The sequence below is a fragment of the Poromitra crassiceps genome (genome assembly GCF_964638095.1).
Source record: "Poromitra crassiceps genome assembly, chromosome: 4".
In the NCBI taxonomy this organism is placed as follows: Eukaryota; Metazoa; Chordata; class Actinopteri; order Beryciformes; family Melamphaidae; genus Poromitra; species Poromitra crassiceps.
The window spans coordinates 62,330,511-62,349,942 of NC_139626.1; positions in this window are offsets into that span (position 1 = coordinate 62,330,511).

Here is a 19,432-nt window from a genome sequence, read left to right on the forward strand (position 1 = left end):
GTCTGTCTGTATACAAACCTGTAGGCTATAACAACCTGACCTGTCTGTATACAAACCTGTAGGCTATAACAACCTGATACTGTCTGTCTGTATCAAACCTGTAGGCTATAACAACCTGATACTGTCTGTATACAAACCTGTAGGCTATAACAACCTGATACTGTCTGTCTGTATACAAACCTGTAGGCTATAACAACCTGATACTGTCTGTATACAAACCTGTAGGCTATAACAACCTGATACTGTCTGTATACAAACCTGTAGGCTATAACAACCTGATACTGTCTGTCTGTATCAAACCTGTAGGCTATAACAACCTGATACTGTCTGTCTGTATCAAACCTGTAGGCTATAACAACCTGATACTGTCTGTCTGTATACAAACCTGTAGGCTATAACAACCTGACCTGTCTGTATACAAACCTGTAGGCTATAACAACCTGATACTGTCTGTCTGTATCAAACCTGTAGGCTATAACAACCTGACCTGTCTGTATACAAACCTGTAGGCTAAAAGAACCTGATACTGTCTGTCTGTATACAAACCTGTAGGCTATAACAACCTGATACTGTCTGTCTGTATCAAACCTGTAGGCTATAACAACCTGATACTGTCTGTCTGTATCAAACCTGTAGGCTATAACAACCTGATACTGTCTGTCTGTATCAAACCTGTAGGCTATAACAACCTGATACTGTCTGTCTGTATCAAACCTGTAGGCTATAACAACCTGATACTGTCTGTCTGTATCAAACCTGTAGACTATAACAACCTGATACTGTCTGTCTGTATATAAAACTGTAGGATATAACAACCTGATACTGTCTGTCTGTATCAAACCTGTAGGCTATAACAACATGATACTGTCTGTCTGTATAAAACCCGGCTATAACAACATGATACTGTCTGTCTGTATCAAACCTGTAGACTATAACAACCTGATACTGTCTGTCTGTATACAAACCTGTAGGCTATAACAACCTGACCTGTCTGTATACAAACCTGTAGGCTATAACAAATGAAAGTTAACGTTTAACTTAAGTTCGGGAGCTGGGCCACGCCTCAACCACTCCCCCAACTTCCTAACCACCCCTCTAAACCACCCCTCTAATTACGTGGCAATATTACTACACCTGGTTAACCTGCCTCACCCTGTTTGTCTCGATCTCTCGAATGTATTATGTTTACATTCATTCAAAACATGCTATTCAAGACATATCCCGTCAAGACATATCCCGTCCATCACAACAAACTTTCTGAGCAGACAGCGCTTCCGGGTCCTGCTTGGCAGAGCCAATCCAGAGCCAAACCTGCGAGAGCCATGAGCCAATCACCGTCAGCGCTGTCCGGTTTGATGTCACAGTGCCATTGAAGCTGCAGACGGCTGCAGCCAGGTCGTATATTCCCTGGCTCCCTCTGCCAGACATTCACAGCTGATCTCATCTCTTCATGTATTATGTTTACATTCATTCAAAACATGATATTCAAGTCATATCCCGTGCCTGCTCCCTATGTCTCCCATCTCTCAGCTGATCTCAGCTTCCCTCTCATCCCAGTCCCGCAGGCTGCACAAAAACCCTGTACACATGCATCCTTTCATCCCTTCATCCCTCAATTCCTCTAACTCTCATTCAGCCAAGAACAGCAACATGGCTTCTGCCCCCACTTTCTCTGTCTCAGCCAACACGGCTTCGGCTAATCAGCCCAACCCTCCTCTTTTCCCAACTGGTCTGTCCTTGTCGCCCCCCCCCCCCCCCCCTCAACCCCCCCTTCCTTCCCCATCACCCAAATGTATAACTCACCTGGCTGTCTCTCTAACTATAACACCTCCACAGCTGATCCCTAGCCTTACCTCAGCACTCCTGCCTTCGGTCATCCAGCTTCAGCATAGCGCTGTCTACAGCAGGTTCTCCAGCCTTCACCACAGCACCACCTATGGCCGGTGCTTCAGTTATTACTACAGCGCCACCTACAGTCAGTCCCCATCAGAACCGATATTGCCGCTACCACGAGTTCAAGTTTCAAGTTCCAATACTTCATTGCCTTTCATCATCGTTGACAGGAATTCAATTTAGTGAGCTCAATCACAGAACACAACAAGACACGACGACATACCACAGGACGGTCGTCGTGGTCAACCCGCTTCACTCAGGGAATGACACAGAGCCCTGCCATCCAGTTCCAGCATTGGCAGCAGCCAATCTAGGCAGGAGCACCTGGCTACAGGAGGCCACCCCCCCCCCCCCCCCCCCGCAACTTACATCCAGCAATCGCTGGACTCCTTCATCCCTCATCCCTTCATCCCCTCGACCCCTTCATCTCTCCTCACATGGCAACAGCCCGGCCCACATGGCTTCAGCCTGGTCCACATTGTCTATCCTCACCAGTCTTATCTGTCAGCTGCTACAGACGCAGTTTTCTCCAACAGCTACTGCAGACGCAGTCAGCCTCATCTACTGAACAGAGTAGAGTTCACTCCATCAGCTACTGCAGACGCAGTCAGCCTCATCTACTGCACAGAGTAGAGTTCAATCCATCAGCTACTGCAGACGCAGTCAGCCTCATCTACTGCACAGAGTAGAGTTCAATCCATCAGCTAATGCAGACGCAGTCAGCCTAATCTACTGTACAGAGTAGAGTTCAATCCATCAGCTACTGCAGACGCAGTCAGCCTCATCTACTGCACAGAGTAGAGTTCAATCCATCAGCTACTGCAGACGCAGTCAGCCTCATCTACTGCACAGAGTAGAGTTCAATCCATCAGCCACTGCAGACGCAGTCAGCCTCATCTACCGCTCAGAGTAGAGTAGTGTTCATTCCATCAGCTACTGCAGACGCAGTCTGCCTTATCCACTGCACAGAGTAGAGTAGAGTTCACTCCATCAGCTACTGCAGACGCAGTCAGCCTCATCTACTGCACAGAGTAGAGTTCAATCCATCAGCTACTGCAGATGCAGTCAGCCTCATCTACTGCACAGAGTAGAGTTCAAACCATCAGCCACTGCAGACGCAGTCAGCCTCATCTACCATGCAGAGTAGTGTTCACTCCATCAGCTACTGCAGACGCAGTCTGCCTCATCCACTGCACAGAGTAGAGTAGAGTTCACTCCATCAGCTACTGCAGACGCAGTCAGCCTCATCTAATGCACAGAGTAGAGTTCACTCCATCAGCTACTGCAGACGCAGTCAGCCTCATCTAATGCACAGACTAGCCTCATCTACCGCACAGAGTAGTGTTCACTCCATCAGCTATTGCAGATAGTCTGCCCCATCAGTTACGGCACAGAGCAGAGCGGTTACGCCGTCAGCTGTCGAGATGCAGTTAGCTCCATCTGCCACCGCAGAGTGCAGTTCCATTCATCAGTCACTGCACAGAACGCAGTTCAATTCATCAGTCGCTGCAGACGCAGTTCACTCCTTCAGTCACTGCACAGAACGCAGTTCAATTCATCAGTCACTGCAGACGCAGTTTACTCCTTTAGTCACTGCACAGAACGCAGTTCAATTCATCAGTTGGTGCAGACGCAGTTCACTCCTTCAGTCACTGCACAGAACGCAGTTCAATTCATCAGTTGCTGCAGGTGCAGTTCACTCCTTCAGTCACTGCACAGAACGCAGTTCAATTCATCAGTCGCTGCAGATGCAGTTCACTCCTTCAGTCACTGCACAGAACGCAGTTCAATTCATCAGTCGCTGCAGATGCAGTTCACTGCTTCAGTCACTGCACAGAACGCAGTTCAATTCATCAGTTGCTGCAGGTGCAGTTCACTCCTTCAGTCACTGCACAGAACGCAGTTCAATTCATCAGTCGCTGCAGATGCAGTTCACTCCTTCAGTCACTGCACAGAACGCAGTTCAATTCATCAGTCGCTGCAGATGCAGTTCACTCCTTCAGTCACTGCACAGAACGCAGTTCAATTCATCAGTCGCTGCAGATGCAGTTCACTGCTTCAGTCACTGCACAGAACCCAGTTCAATTCATCAGTCGCTGCAGACGCAGTTTACTCCTTCAGTCACTGCACAGAACGCAGTTCAATTCATCAGCTGCTACAGACCCATCAGCTGCCGCAGAGGCAGTTCGCCACATCAGCCTCAGATAGGCCATTTTTTGGGGGCACGTAGGGTCTGGGAAGTCCCAACTCATCCACCCTCACTCCTCCTAACAGGAATACAGACACTTCATCTTAGGAACAGCCACATCATTCTACTAGCTCCTAGAAGCCATCTTAAAAGGCCTCTTACTCGCCATTCTCTCTCCACTCAGCCTCTGTATCAGTTCTCTACATTCGGTCAACATATCTTCAATGGTTAAGCTACTCATAAATCCACGCTTACGCCGGATTCAGGCTGCGGAGGTCCCCCGAATTACTGACCTCACCTGCCTATGGTCTTCTCCTCATCCCAGTCTATCGGTCATAACTACCCGCATTTGCCACTCCAACGGAGCAATAGATTATCAGAGAATCGGTCTCCCGACCTACTTCCACCTCAACTCCTATCTTAGTTATACAAGCCAGCGACTAAATACAACAGTTTCAGGCATGCCACAGGCATCACCTCAACATCCACTCTCTTCATGGAAACAGGAAGAATTGCCACACTATTCTGGTTCCAGAAGTACCTACACCGAGCCTCAGCTCCAGGCTTATCTCCAGAACACTATTCAAGCCACTCCTCCATAGACGTCAGACTGAGCACATCGAACCAAACCATCGAGCCCCTCGACCCTTCGTAATCTCTCGCATGTCGCTTCTGCATCCTGAATGATCTTAACGATCTCCATGATCTTAATGATCTCAATGATCTTAACGATCTCGATGATCTTAACGATCTCAAGGATCAGTCAAGCTCACGTGCAACTCAGCTCAACTTAATCCGACTTATTTTGGGGGCCTGAAATCTGCTCGGGCTGAAACACGCCTCACGCCAGACCCGCTCGGGCAGACCACGTCTGAGACGGAACCCCCACCCTGAGTCTCCCTCTGCCCCGGTCATCAGGACGTTTCCCCCCGGAACACGTGACCTCCTGGAACAGACGGCTCATCTCGCACCCACACTACACCATACACAACTCATTCTCTTCAGTAAAGAACCTTAACGATACTCTTGTTGTGGCGTGGTCCTTGCTAGTGAAATGAAAGTTAACGTTTAACTTAAGTTCGGGAGCTGGGCCACGCCTCAACCACTCCCCCAACTTCCTAACCACCCCTCTAAACCACTCCTCTAATTACGTGGCAATATTACTACACCTGGTTAACCTGCCTCACCCTGTTTGTCTCGATCTCTCGACCCACCCTCCCTCCCTTGTATATCTCATCCCTCAATCCCCTATCCCTTCCCGCACCCCTCAACCCTTAACATCCTCATTCCCTCTCACTAGGCACGGTGCATGCCCCTCCACGTCTCGTTCTAGGATCCATCCGGGGGGGCCTGAAATCTGCTCGGGCTGAAACACGCCTCACGCCAGACCCGCTCGGGCAGACCACGTCTGAGACGGAACCCCCACCCTGAGTCTCCCTCTGCCCCGGTCATCAGGACGTTTCCCCCCGGAACACGTGACCTCCTGGAACAGACGGCTCATCTCGCACCCACACTACACCATACACAACTCATTCTCTTCAGTAAAGAACCTTAACGATACTCTTGTTGTGGCGTGGTCCTTGCTAGTGAACCTGATACTGTCTGTCTGTATCAAACCTGTAGGCTATAACAACCTGACCTGTCTGTATACAAACCTGTAGGCTAAAAGAACCTGATACTGTCTGTCTGTATACAAACCTGTAGGCTATAACAACCTGATACTGTCTGTCTGTATCAAACCTGTAGGCTATAACAACCTGATACTGTCTGTCTGTATATAAAACTGTAGGATATAACAACCTGATACTGTCTGTCTGTATCAAACCTGTAGGCTATAACAACATGATACTGTCTGTCTGTATATAAACCTGTAGGCTATAACAACCTGATACTGTCTGTCTGTCTGTAGACAAACCTGTAGGCTATAACAACCTGATACTGTCTGTCTGTATCAAACCTGTAGGCTATAACAACCTGATACTGTCTGTCTGTATCAAACCTGTAGGCTATAACAACATGATACTGTCTGTCTGTATAAAACCCGGCTATAACAACATGATACTGTCTGTCTGTATCAAACCTGTAGACTATAACAACCTGATACTGTCTGTCTGTATACAAACCTGTAGGCTATAACAACCTGATACTGTCTGTCTGTATACAAACCTGTAGGCTATAACAACCTGACCTGTCTGTATACAAACCTGTAGGCTATAACAACCTGATACTGTCTGTCTGTATCAAACCTGTAGGCTATAACAACCTGATACTGTCTGTATACAAACCTGTAGGCTATAACAACCTGATACTGTCTGTCTGTATACAAACCTGTAGGCTATAACAACCTGATACTGTCTGTATACAAACCTGTAGGCTATAACAACCTGATACTGTCTGTATACAAACCTGTAGGCTATAACAACCTGATACTGTCTGTCTGTATCAAACCTGTAGGCTATAACAACCTGATACTGTCTGTCTGTATCAAACCTGTAGGCTATAACAACCTGATACTGTCTGTCTGTATACAAACCTGTAGGCTATAACAACCTGACCTGTCTGTATACAAACCTGTAGGCTATAACAACCTGATACTGTCTGTCTGTATCAAACCTGTAGGCTATAACAACCTGACCTGTCTGTATACAAACCTGTAGGCTAAAAGAACCTGATACTGTCTGTCTGTATACAAACCTGTAGGCTATAACAACCTGATACTGTCTGTCTGTATCAAACCTGTAGGCTATAACAACCTGATACTGTCTGTCTGTATCAAACCTGTAGGCTATAACAACCTGATACTGTCTGTCTGTATCAAACCTGTAGGCTATAACAACCTGATACTGTCTGTCTGTATCAAACCTGTAGGCTATAACAACCTGATACTGTCTGTCTGTATCAAACCTGTAGACTATAACAACCTGATACTGTCTGTCTGTATATAAAACTGTAGGATATAACAACCTGATACTGTCTGTCTGTATCAAACCTGTAGGCTATAACAACATGATACTGTCTGTCTGTATAAAACCCGGCTATAACAACATGATACTGTCTGTCTGTATCAAACCTGTAGACTATAACAACCTGATACTGTCTGTCTGTATACAAACCTGTAGGCTATAACAACCTGACCTGTCTGTATACAAACCTGTAGGCTATAACAACCTGATACTGTCTGTCTGTATCAAACCTGTAGGCTATAACAACCTGACCTGTCTGTATACAAACCTGTAGGCTAAAATAACCTGATACTGTCTGTCTGTATACAAACCTGTAGGCTATAACAACCTGATACTGTCTGTCTGTATCAAACCTGTAGGCTATAACAACCTGATACTGTCTGTCTGTATATAAAACTGTAGGATATAACAACCTGATACTGTCTGTCTGTATCAAACCTGTAGGCTATAACAACATGATACTGTCTGTCTGTATATAAACCTGTAGGCTATAACAACCTGATACTGTCTGTCTGTCTGTAGACAAACCTGTAGGCTATAACAACCTGATACTGTCTGTCTGTATCAAACCTGTAGGCTATAACAACCTGATACTGTCTGTCTGTATCAAACCTGTAGGCTATAACAACATGATACTGTCTGTCTGTATAAAACCCGGCTATAACAACATGATACTGTCTGTCTGTATCAAACCTGTAGACTATAACAACCTGATACTGTCTGTCTGTATACAAACCTGTAGGCTATAACAACCTGATACTGTCTGTATACAAACCTGTAGGCTATAACAACCTGATACTGTCTGTATACAAACCTGTAGGCTATAACAACCTGATACTGTCTGTCTGTATCAAACCTGTAGGCTATAACAACCTGATACTGTCTGTCTGTATCAAACCTGTAGGCTATAACAACCTGATACTGTCTGTCTGTATACAAACCTGTAGGCTATAACAACCTGACCTGTCTGTTTACAAACCTGTAGGCTATAACAACCTGATACTGTCTGTCTGTATCAAACCTGTAGGCTATAACAACCTGACCTGTCTGTATACAAACCTGTAGGCTAAAAGAACCTGATACTGTCTGTCTGTATACAAACCTGTAGGCTATAACAACCTGATACTGTCTGTCTGTATCAAACCTGTAGGCTATAACAACCTGATACTGTCTGTCTGTATCAAACCTGTAGGCTATAACAACCTGATACTGTCTGTCTGTATCAAACCTGTAGGCTATAACAACCTGATACTGTCTGTCTGTATACAAACCTGTAGGCTATAACAACCTGATACTGTCTGTCTGTCTGTAGACAAACCTGTAGGCTATAACAACCTGATACTGTCTGTCTGTATCAAACCTGTAGGCTATAACAACCTGATACTGTCTGTCTGTATCAAACCTGTAGGCTATAACAACATGATACTGTCTGTCTGTATAAAACCCGGCTATAACAACATGATACTGTCTGTCTGTATCAAACCTGTAGACTATAACAACCTGATACTGTCTGTCTGTATACAAACCTGTAGGCTATAACAACCTGATACTGTCTGTATACAAACCTGTAGGCTATAACAACCTGATACTGTCTGTATACAAACCTGTAGGCTATAACAACCTGATACTGTCTGTCTGTATCAAACCTGTAGGCTATAACAACCTGATACTGTCTGTCTGTATCAAACCTGTAGGCTATAACAACCTGATACTGTCTGTCTGTATACAAACCTGTAGGCTATAACAACCTGACCTGTCTGTTTACAAACCTGTAGGCTATAACAACCTGATACTGTCTGTCTGTATCAAACCTGTAGGCTATAACAACCTGACCTGTCTGTATACAAACCTGTAGGCTAAAAGAACCTGATACTGTCTGTCTGTATACAAACCTGTAGGCTATAACAACCTGATACTGTCTGTCTGTATCAAACCTGTAGGCTATAACAACCTGATACTGTCTGTCTGTATCAAACCTGTAGGCTATAACAACCTGATACTGTCTGTCTGTATCAAACCTGTAGGCTATAACAACCTGATACTGTCTGTCTGTATACAAACCTGTAGGCTATAACAACCTGATACTGTCTGTCTGTATCAAACCTGTAGGCTATAACAACCTGATACTGTCTGTCTGTATCAAACCTGTAGGCTATAACAACCTGATACTGTCTGTCTGTATCAAACCTGTAGGCTATAACAACCTGATACTGTCTGTCTGTATCAAACCTGTAGACTATAACAACCTGATACTGTCTGTCTGTATATAAAACTGTAGGATATAACAACCTGATACTGTCTGTCTGTATCAAACCTGTAGGCTATAACAACATGATACTGTCTGTCTGTATAAAACCCGGCTATAACAACATGATACTGTCTGTCTGTATCAAACCTGTAGACTATAACAACCTGATACTGTCTGTCTGTATACAAACCTGTAGGCTATAACAACCTGACCTGTCTGTATACAAACCTGTAGGCTATAACAACCTGATACTGTCTGTCTGTATCAAACCTGTAGGCTATAACAACCTGACCTGTCTGTATACAAACCTGTAGGCTAAAAGAACCTGATACTGTCTGTCTGTATACAAACCTGTAGGCTATAACAACCTGATACTGTCTGTCTGTATCAAACCTGTAGGCTATAACAACCTGATACTGTCTGTCTGTATATAAAACCCGGCTATAACAACATGATACTGTCTGTCTGTATCAAACCTGTAGACTATAACAACCTGATACTGTCTGTCTGTATACAAACCTGTAGGCTATAACAACCTGACCTGTCTGTATACAAACATGTAGGCTATAACAACCTGATACTGTCTGTCTGTATCAAACCTGTAGGCTATAACAACCTGACCTGTCTGTATACAAACCTGTAGGCTAAAAGAACCTGATACTGTCTGTCTGTATACAAACCTGTAGGCTATAACAACCTGATACTGTCTGTCTGTATCAAACCTGTAGGCTATAACAACCTGATACTGTCTGTCTGTATATAAAACTGTAGGCTATAACAACCTGATACTGTCTGTCTGTATATAAAACTGTAGGATATAACAACCTGATACTGTCTGTCTGTATCAAACCTGTAGGCTATAACAACATGATACTGTCTGTCTGTATATAAACCTGTAGGCTATAACAACCTGATACTGTCTGTCTCTCTGTAGACAAACCTGTAGGCTATAACAACCTGATACTGTCTGTCTGTATCAAACCTGTAGGCTATAACAACCTGATACTGTCTGTCTGTATCAAACCTGTAGGCTATAACAACATGATACTGTCTGTCTGTATAAAACCCGGCTATAACAACATGATACTGTCTGTCTGTATCAAACCTGTAGGCTATAACAACCTGATACTGTCTGTCTGTATATAAACCTGTAGGCTATAACAACCTGATACTGTCTGTCTGTCTGTATACAAACCTGTAGGCTATAACAACCTGATACTGTCTGTATCAAACCTGTAGGCTATAACAACCTGATACTGTCTGTATCAAACCTGTAGGCTATAACAACCTGATACTGTCTGTATCAAACCTGTAGGCTATAACAAGCTCACATTTTTCCAAGCCTTGTCTGAGGGGAGGCCCACATTCTCTGACTTTGAAACTCTCTGATTTCAACTGTTCTTTGCTCCATGTGCTCAGTCGTGACGGCTCATCAACATACTTTGGGCTGTGAAGACAGACCTTTAGACAGAAGCTGTCTATCAGAAAAACCCAAAGTCACCAGCATGGACAGACAGAGCTTTACTGACCTGAGCTGCAAACAGTGAGGTGATGCACACTGACTTCTCCCTATATATAGGCTTACAGTAGGCCTTCACTATATCTGTCTCTCATCAGATGCAGAAGAGATTATTTATCTCACAAGAGATTCATCCTTTTCAACACATCGGTGTCACTTCACACATATTAAAGGTGCAATAAGAAAGGTTTTATAGCACAAGATGTGCTATAAATGTGCTATATATATATATATATATATATATTTATATATATATATATATATATATCCTTATATAGGGATGTATATATATATATATATATATATATATATATATATATATATATATATATATATATATATATATATATATATATATATATATATATATATATATATATATATAAACACAAGGTTTTGAAATAAAGCTAGACTAATGCAATATAGTTTGATTGTTTGTCATCAATAGTGTGAACCCAAGATCCAGTATAAGTTTGAATATGCTAAGAAACAAATTATAAAATAATTATTAGCTACCTGCAGGACAACATCACTGACTCGAGTAAGTTGTAGTGTTCACTGATTTGTCGGTAAAGAGCAGAGTGTGGACTGGCCTGTGAAATATCTGGAAAAAATATTATTATTATTATTAACAACAACAACAACAACAACAACAACATGCTCCAAATCAGCATCACCAACAATCAGTAATTGAGTATACAACAAAATGAAGTGATGACAAAGGTCATGTCATCAGGATGTAACAGAGCTACTGAGGTAAAGGACCCTGTACCTCCGTCCTGATGGGAACATCAGGGGCCTGTACTACGTAGCTAGATTAATGCCTTATCCGAGTAAGTTTGAGTTTGAACCTGGTTTAGCCGTACTACAAAGCAAGTTAACTTCTAATCACCATGGCAACTGACGCTGCAAACCTAACCTGGTCCCGACCAGGTTAGCTTCAGAGGATAAGATCAAAATCCATGACAGACCCATATAATCGGCTCTCTGGAGTCACTCACCATTCATATAAGATCGCCATATGAAAAATAGATTGCAGTCAACTGAGAATAGAACAAGAAAAACATTCGTGGCTCTGTAGGCTACATAATTAAATTAAGCCTACTTACCACTTTATGTCTTAACAGCTCAACGATGCGTGGAGAAATATGATCACTATTAATCACCGCAGCGCATATCATAAACAAAGCCTCAAATGGAGTGAGGGTGATATTCTCCTACATGCCAGAAAAGCCTATACATATAATATAGATATGGGATAAATATGGGATAGCCCCAATACTAAATATGCAGGCTACTCTTGCATGTTTCAGCTGGAACTGTGTCCTGTAGGCTGTATGCCAATATATGAGCAAAAATAGGCTAGTTTTTATCAATGAAAACTATGCCTGCATCGTCTCAATTCAGTTCAGCAGTTTTCTCTTTTATATTAGGCTATCATTATTATATATATGAATTATTCGATCAGTGCAACCACACACATAATGAGTGATAGAGATCATTATTCATTGAGCATGCGTTTCTAAATCTATGGTCTAAATAGGCTTACAGATTGTGGAAATTTATAGACTGAGATTACACATTTACACTCGCAAAAAGCTGCTGTAGGAGACAGAAATCGCTGATCAAAGTAAATCAAATGACTGATGTGAATACAAGCGGCAGCTTTAGCAGTCCTTCAGCAGACTATATCCAACGCGGATTTTCATTCTGCCATAGGCTACTACATTAAATATCCGCTAAAACTCTGATCTCACTGCGCTTTCATTGAACGAGAAAATGGGTGTGGAAATGGGTGTGGGCGTGGATCAACTCAGCTGTTCATAATGTGATTGGCTAGCGCACCTCTTTCGCGTGGACGTGCGGCTGTGCACGAACGAAAAACGTGCGCGTGCACAGGCAGATCCCAGATAAATCCAGCTTCAGTTATCGAGTAGAAAACCAGCGTCGTAGTATCGTTAAACTAGATAGCTTGTTCAGTCAAACCAGATCAAAGTGACAGATCGCGGTCTGTTAAGATAGCTTCGTAGTATAGGGTACTGGATGTGTGTAACAGAGCTACTGGAAGGTAAAGGACCCTGTACCTCTGTCCTGATCAGGGCTGTAGTGGTGGCTAAACGCACGTAAACGGCGTTTACGTACCTTTTTCAATGCTCTGCAGCGTTTAGGCACCTTTTAAGATTGTTTACTCACATGTTTAAATCGTTTATGCACACTTATTATTGCACGAGTTTTAACACGTTCGCGTAAACTCCGTTGATGCGGAGACCACGCCAAGCACGTCACACACCAAAAGAAAAGAAAAAAGATTACACATGGGCATGGCACTGACCAGGATCTCCGCGAACCGTAGCCTATTTTTGTGGAGCGCTCCGCGGGAAAGGTACACGGCCCCGGTCACGTTGGTGCCTTTATCGAGCTGTGCTTGCCTGTCCAGACAGCGCTCCCTTCAAACAACTTAACGGTGCCATTGTGCCAGCGATGCGCAATGCGCATTTGGAGATGTGCATTTGGAGACCAGCTCATGGTGAGCTGAACGTAGGTAAGGTTGGTTAAAAATGTGTGTCCGGAGTGGGGAAAATCATATAGGCTCACCGTTTTACAACTGAAGAGTGAATCACTGGTGTAAGAAACATGACTGATTTCCCTCTGATCAAGTAGCTAAAGTTTGTAACATTAGGTGCGTGCGAGTCGACTTGAATAGTCCAGGTGCTACTGTATAAAGCCAATATAATACGACCATGTTGAAAACTATCTAGAAACATACTGGTGTTTGTTGTGCCGATATCTGTATAAATAAATATTGGCTGACTAAAATTTAGTGGCCAGAGTGGCAGAACCACTTTTATTTCCATGTACAGTATGTTGTCTACCTATCCTTGCCCAATGTGTTTGGGGACAGTTTGAATTATATATTGGTATTCAAGAATCACAGATTCAATCTGTCTACATACTTTTAGCTATAAAGCTGAAGCTGACAATCACAGGTACAGTGTGTGTGAGAGAGAGAACTATATTACTCTTCAAACTGTATATACAGGGTTCATACAAGGTCCTTTAAAGTAGGCTACCTACTGTATAATTTAACTTTTCATACCTGGAGAAATTCAACAAATGTTCAATAAATACATTTTTTATTGATTGTTTAGGGCTAATTATTTGTAAAGTCACAACACATTAGAGATGTGTGTAGTTCATTTTGCTCTCAAATGCACCAGGTTGATGAATTTTACTTTAAAATGTAAAAAAAAAATCTTCCGCGGGAGAATCCCCCCGGACCCCCCTTGAGGGGCAAGGCCCAGCCCATAGCCAGCTACTTTTTCTATCTGGCTGGCTACTCAGAAATGTGGGGGAACCCCCTGATATACCTTATAGGGCTATATGATTCAGATTAAGTTGTTCTATATACTCTCATATTTTGTCTTGTATATCGGTCACGGAAGCTTATTTATCCGCCGTTATAACACTGCCGGTGCCACGTGAGAAAGCTGCCTCGAGTCAAAAGTATAGTTTACCCACTTTTTTTTTACCACTACAGCACTGGTCCTGATGGGAACATCAGGATGTGTGTAACAGAGCTACTGGAAGGTAAAGGACCTGTACCTCCGTCCTGATGGGAACATCAGGATGTGTGTAACAGACCTACTGGAAGGTAAAGGACCTGTACCTCTGTCCTGATGGGAACATCAGGATGTGTGTAACATACCTACTGGAAGGTAAAGGACCTGTACCTCCGTCCTGATGGGAACATCCGGATGTGTGTAACAGAGCTACTGGAAGGTAAAGGACCTGTACCTCTGTCCTGATGGGAACATCCGGATGTGTGTAACAGAGCTACTGGAAGGTAAAGGACCTGTACCTCTGTCCTGATGGGAACATCAGGATGTGTGTAACAGAGCTACTGGAAGGTAAAGGACCCTGTACCTCTGTCCTGATGGGAACATCCGGATGTGTGTAACAGAGCTACTGGAAGGTAAAGGACCCTGTACCTCTGTCCTGATGGGAACATCCGGATGTGTGTAACAGAGCTACTGGAAGGTAAAGGACCTGTACCTCTGTCCTGATGGGAACATCCGGATGTGTGTAACAGAGCTACTGGAAGGTAAAGGACCCTGTACCTCCATCCTGCTGGGAACATCAGGATGTGTGTAACAGAGCTACTGGAAGGTAAAGGACCCTGTACCTCCGTCCTGATGGGAACATCAGGATGTGTGTAACAGAGCTACTGGAAGGTAAAGACCCTGTACCTCTGTCCTGATGGGAACATCAGGATGTGTGTAACAGAGCTACTGGAAGGTAAAGGACCCTGTACCTCTGTCCTGATGGGTACATCAGGATGTGTGTAACAGAGCTACTGGAAGGTAAAGGACCCTGTACCTCCGTCCTGATGGGAACATCAGGATGTGTGTAACAGAGCTACTGGAAGGTAAAGGACCCTGTACCTCTGTCCTGATGGGAACATCAGGATGTGTGTAACAGAGCTACTGGAAGGTAAATGACCTGTACCTCTGTCCTGATGGCAACATCAGGATGTGTGTAACAGACCTACTGGAAGGTAAAGGACCCTGTACCTCCGTCCTGATGGGAACATCAGGATGTGTGTAACAGAGCTACTGGAAGGTAAAGACCCTGTACCTCTGTCCTGATGGGAACATCAGGATGTGTGTAACAGAGCTACTGGAAGGTAAAGACCCTGTACCTCCGTCCTGATGGGAACAGATATTCAAGATAGGTGTGACATCACTGAGGATGGCCCGCCCTTTCCCTGCCACTCACAAACACAAAGCAGTGTCACACTATACTGTGTGTTGTTGCTGCAATCTTGCTAGATATATTGACCCTCCTAATTGAGGTTGTTCTTGTTAACTACAGACAGTGACAAATACTAATAAAGCAGGAAGTGAGAATACTCCACAAATGAACGATAAAAGAGAATCAGTATTCTGCTCACTCTGAAAACTGAAATATTTTCCTTGTTTTCTTGGTACCTAACAGAAGAAAACCAGTGACACCAATTCAACTCATCCGCACATCCATGATGCTTTGTTTCATCTCCAGTGATCAAACCAACAATCATTGTGTCATCACTAATTTAACACTGAAAACGTCAGACGAGTTAGCCGCAATATTCATGTATACAGAGAGTAAATAACAGTGGGGAGATAGCGCCCCCCTTGTGGGGCCCCAGTATGTTGGTAATAACAAGGGAGGATACTGCTCCCTGCTGGGTATGTTGGTAATAACAGGGGAGGATACTGCCCCCTGTTGGGTATGTTGGTAATAACAGGGGAGGATACTGCCCCCTGCTGGGTAAGTTGGTAATAACAAGGGAGGATACTGCCCCCTGTTGGGTATGTTGGTAATAACAGGGGAGGATACTGCTCCCTGCTGGGTATGTTGGTAATAACAGGGGAGGATACTGCCCCCTGCTGGGTATGTTGGTAATAACAGGGGAGGATACTGCCCCCTGCTGGTTATGTTGGTAATAACAGGGGAGGATACTGCCCCCTGCTGGGTATGTTGGTAATAACAGGGGAGGATACTGCCCCCTGCTGGGTATGTTGGTAATAACATGGGAGGATACTGCCCCCTGCTGGGTATGTTGGTAATAACGGGAGGATACGGCCCCCTGCTGGGTATGTTGGTAATAACACGGGAGGATACTGCCCCCTGCTGGGTATGTTGGTAATAACAGGGGAGGATACTGCTCCCTGCTGGGTATGTTGGTAATAACACGGGAGGATACTGCCCCCTGCTGGGTATGTTGGTGATAACAGGGGAGGATACTGCCCCCTGCTGGGTATGTTAGTAATAACAGGGGAGGATACTGCTCCCTGCTGGGTATGTTGGTAATAACAGGGGAGGATACTGCCCCCTGCTGGGTATGTTGGTGATAACAGGGGAGGATACTGCCCCCTGCTGGGTATGTTGGTAATAACAGGGGAGGATACTGCTCCCTGCTGGGTATGTTGGTAATAACATGGGAGGATACTGCTCCCTGCTGGGTATGTTGGTAATAACAGGGGAGGATACTGCTCCCTGCTGGGTATGTTGGTAATAACAGGGGCGGATACTGCTCCCTGCTGGGTATGTTGGTAATAACAGGGGAGGATACTGCCCCCTGTTGGGTATGTTGGTAATAACAGGGGAGGATACTGCCCCCTGCTGGGTATGTTGGTAATAACAAGGGAGGATACTGCCCCCTGTTGGGTATGTTGGTAATAACAGGGGAGGATACTGCTCCCTGCTGGGTATGTTGGTAATAACAGGGGAGGATACTGCTCCCTGCTGAGTATGTTGGTAATAACAGGGGAGGATACTGCCCCCTGCTGGGTATGTTGGTAATAACAAGGGAGGATACTGCCCCCTGCTGGGTATGTTGGTAATAACAGGGGAGGATACGGCCCCCTGCTGGGTATGTTGGTAATAACAGGGGAGGATACTGCTCCCTGCTGGGTATGTTGGTAATAACAGGGGAGGATACTGCCCCCTGCTGGGTATGTTGGTAATAACAGGGGAGGATACTGCTCCCTGCTGGGTATGTTGGTAATAACAGGGGAGGATACTGCCCCCTGCTGGGTATGTTGGTAATAACAGGGGAGGATACTGCCCCCTGCTGGGTATGTTGGTAATAACAGGGGAGGATACTGCCCCCTGCTGGGTATGTTGGTAATAACAGGGGAGGATACGGCCCCCTGCTGGGTATGTTGGTAATAACAGGGGAGGATACTGCTCCCTGCTGGGTATGTTGGTAATAACAGGGGAGGATACTGCTCCCTGCTGGGTATGTTGGTAATAACAGGGGAGGATACTGCTCCCTGCTGGGTATGTTGGTAATAACAGGGGAGGATACTGCCCCCTGCTGGGTATGTTGGTAATAACAGGGGAGGATACTGCTCCCTGCTGGGTATGTTGGTAATAACAGGGGAGGATACTGCTCCCTGCTGGGTATGTTGGTAATAACAGGGGAGGATACTGCTCCCTGCTGGGTATGTTGGTAATAACAGGGGAGGATACTGCTCCCTGCTGGGAATCAAGATTCACAGAGAACCAAGGAGAGCTCCAAATAACTTACCAAAGAAGAGCGAGGTGAAGTACGGATCCTTTCTTGGGACTGTAGTGCCTCCTTGTGGTGATTTGTCTGTCTCTACAGTGTCTTTTATTATTTCAGCTTTTATGTGATTTGCAGAGCAGTGAGAGCATTCCCTCAAAGTCACAACTTCCTGTTTCTGCAGAAAGAAAGGCAGGAAACAGGTGGGCCAGTGGAGACGAGGAAGTTAAAAGAGGTTAGCACAGACTGTGTGCAGGGAGGCTGCAGAGCATTGCTTCTGTTATAGTCTAGTCTATCACAGACAGCTGCTGTGTGCAGAGAGGCTGCAGAGCATTGCTTCTGTTATAGCCTAGTCTAACACAGGGATGGGACTATCTGCTTATCTCACAATATGAGTCAATACGCCATAATGGGCTGCACAATGTAACAAACAGAAGTTCTGACTGGACAGAATTCTGATGATTTGTGAGCCATAAATCTTTGAAGCGATGTCATTGGCTGCTGGAATGTAAACAACAATTTAAAAATGTCAATACAAAGTGACAATAATAAGTTGGATCATTTGGATGGAGAGCTTGTGAAACTGCTGTGATGGTCAAGAGTGTCATTAGTGATTATGACATCACAATAACATGGAGCTGATGTCAGCATTCATGTTCCTCCTGACACAATACAGATTGTCACATGTTTGTATTGAGATAGAATTTTGATACATCATCTGTAGTCTATCAGGATCCATTGTACCATGAATAGCAAACTGTATGCACAATACTGGTATGTGTCCCTGTTGTTCCTGAGCTGGATAGCAGTTAATTTGTGTAACATGCATACAAATAGTTTTACTCTTTTTTCTTTCTTTTTTTGGTCCTCCAAATAGTTTGTCTTTAGGAAAGTCACTGTCATATTCCTATTGTGACGTAATGTGCCTCTAGGTAGGTAGGTTAGCTAGGTGGTTAGGCTATAATGTTTTATCCCACCTGAGGATGAGGCGCGTGCGGCTCTGCGGAATTACTTTTAAAAATAGACTAAAGACTTTTATGTTTACCGTCGCTTTTACCTGCTGACAGCTGTTTCTCAATCACTATTATACAATTGGTTTTAAAACATAGATGATTGCAATTACTGCTAAAAGCTGCAGGTCTGGGGGATGGTTCCGTAATACGGATATACTCAAGAGGGCAGGGTGATGCGTCAGGAGGGATGCATGCGTAAGGGATGTTTAAAAGAGGACACCGTACCCAGACCTGAGTTTTATGTGTGTGTAGTCATGCTTCTTATATACTGTAGTATGTCGGGGGACTAAATATAGATACATTGATTTATTCTATTATGCAAACCCAATGAGTCCTCTTTAAGTTTTTGCAACTGCTGCGTCTGTTGCTTAATGCACTTTTTATACTCTTTTTTAAAGTTTTGTTGTGATGCTTTTAAATGTCTATTTTATTCTCTTCTTTTATTCTTTTATTTTCCTGTCAACCATTTTATGTGAAGCACTTTGAATTGCCTCTGTGTATGAAATGTGCTATACAAATAAACTTGACTTGACATGACTTGACTTGACAGAGGTTGT